We start from the raw sequence: 2,500 nt of genomic DNA on the forward strand, positions 1-2,500 counted from the left end.
CGCGAAGAATCTTGCGATCATTCGTGCACCTCGCTTCAAGCGTTTCTTTGTACGATCAGTTCGAATGTGATTCCAATATCAAGCGCGTGACGCGCGGAACCCCTCCGAAAGGCTCGAGCGCGGCTTGTACTCTACAACACTTTACGTGCGAGGAGGAAGCCGCGTATAATTCGATCGAGCCATATTTTTTGTGTCTGGGGGGAACCACGGCACGTGGATTTTGGTAATGTTACGCAAAAGGAATAAGATCTCAATTGCATTTCACGGGGCGAAAGTTCGTCGCCAACCTTCCGCCGCGGAGAACGCGACGTCACCCCGGTGGAGCTAAACTCCAGCCGGAGCAGGTTACCCCGTGAAAGTATGGTAACTTTTCTTCATGTGTATCTTTGAAAAGAAACAATTTGAAAAAAAAGCATAAAAAAAACCGTTCGATCAATCGCGCGCCACGCCTCGTACAAAGCGGGGGGATCGACCGAACGGTTGATTCAAACGCACACCAAGCGTCCCGTTCAACAGAAGCGGGCACTTGGTCGCCTCAGCAACGCGCACAATGTCGCTACCTCACACAAATCTGATCGACGAATGGCATCACGATCCGCATCGCTATCGTCCAGAATGGAAAGAGAGTTTTCGTTCTTGCGCCCCCGTAGGTTGGCGTAGTAGCAATGTCCTTTTATTTTTCTAGTGTTTTTTTTACCCATAGCCATTTATGCCTTAGTTTGTTTTTGGCTGCTGCACACGATATATTTTACCGTGATACACTAGTTGTAATGTCCTTTTTATATTATTTTCTCTCTCTTCCAACGGACATAGCAAGATCGTTCGTCGTCGACGTGTGTGAGTGCGACACGAGCCGTTTCGGCCGTTACGTAGTTCGATATTCGTGACACGCGTACAATGTACGCCACCTCTTGTGCCATGTGTGTCTTTTGACTGGATTATAATTGCGTGAGATTCACGGTGGAATCTACCAAAATAATCATCGATTCGCTGCTTTTTTTTTCGCAGTAACGAAACGTTAATGATCCTTCCGCAGGTTCACCTACGGAAACCTTGTTACGACTTTTACTTCCTCTAAATGATCAAGTTTGGTCATCTTCCCGGCAACATCGGCAATGCCGAGGCATTGCCGCGTACCAGTCCGAAGACCTCACTAAATCATTCAATCGGTAGTAGCGACGGGCGGTGTGTACAAAGGGCAGGGACGTAATCAACGCGAGCTTATGACTCGCGCTTACTGGGAATTCCTCGTTCATGGGGAATAATTGCAAGCCCCAATCCCTAGCACGAAGGAGGTTCAGCGGGTTACCCGGGCCTTTCGGCCAGGGAAGACACGCTGATTCCTTCAGTGTAGCGCGCGTGCGGCCCAGAACATCTAAGGGCATCACAGACCTGTTATTGCTCAATCTCGTGCGGCTAGAAGCCGCCTGTCCCTCTAAGAAGATTTATTTGTACGCCGGTAGTAAAAACCTCCCGACCGAAGCCGGGGGCCTTCGAGATACCGGAAAGTACGCCTATTTAGCAGGCTAGAGTCTCGTTCGTTATCGGAATTAACCAGACAAATCGCTCCACCAACTAAGAACGGCCATGCACCACCACCCACCGAATCAAGAAAGAGCTCTCAATCTGTCAATCCTTCCGGTGTCCGGGCCTGGTGAGGTTTCCCGTGTTGAGTCAAATTAAGCCGCAGGCTCCACTCCTGGTGGTGCCCTTCCGTCAATTCCTTTAAGTTTCAGCTTTGCAACCATACTTCCCCCGGAACCCAAAAGCTTTGGTTTCCCGGAAGCTGCCCGCCGAGTCATCGGAGGAACTTCGGCGGATCGCTAGCTGGCATCGTTTATGGTTAGAACTAGGGCGGTATCTGATCGCCTTCGAACCTCTAACTTTCGTTCTTGATTAAAGAAAACATTTTTGGCAAATGCTTTCGCTTCTGTCCGTCTTGCGACGATCCAAGAATTTCACCTCTAACGTCGCAATACGAATGCCCCCATCTGTTCCTATTAATCATTACCTCGGGGTTCCGAAAACCAACAAAATAGAACCGAGGTCCTATTCCATTATTCCATGCACACAGTATTCAGGCGAAAATAGCCTGCTTTAAGCACTCTAATTTGTTCAAAGTAAACGTACCGGCCCACCTCGACACTCAATGAAGAGCACCGCGATGGGATATTAGTTGGGCCGCCCCGAAAGGCTAAGCCCACCGGTAGGACGTCCCACAATCATGCCAGTTAAACACCGCGAGCGGTGAACCGACAGCGTGGGACACAGATTCAACTACGAGCTTTTTAACCGCAACAACTTTAATATACGCTATTGGAGCTGGAATTACCGCGGCTGCTGGCACCAGACTTGCCCTCCAATTGATCCTCGTTAAAGGATTTAAAGTGTACTCATTCCGATTACGGGGCCTCGGATGAGTCCCGTATCGTTATTTTTCGTCACTACCTCCCCGTGCCGGGAGTGGGTAATTTGCGCGCCTGCTGCCTTCCTTGGATGT

The 2,500-nt window shown here is 49.6% G+C and overlaps 1 non-coding gene across 1 annotated transcript in view; it reads right to left on the reverse strand.

The window, feature by feature from the left end:
- Positions 1–1,019: 1,019 nt before the first annotated feature.
- The window catches only part of LOC125501519, a 1,914-nt gene continuing 433 nt past the window's right edge, over positions 1,020–2,500 (reverse strand). Inside the window, exon 1 of the ribosomal RNA XR_007279109.1 lies at positions 1,020–2,500. This exon is cut by the window's right edge and continues 433 nt beyond it. This is a non-coding gene — a ribosomal RNA (small subunit ribosomal RNA).

Source organism: Athalia rosae, chromosome 6 (assembly GCF_917208135.1).
Source record: "Athalia rosae chromosome 6, iyAthRosa1.1, whole genome shotgun sequence".
In the NCBI taxonomy this organism is placed as follows: Eukaryota; Metazoa; Arthropoda; class Insecta; order Hymenoptera; family Athaliidae; genus Athalia; species Athalia rosae.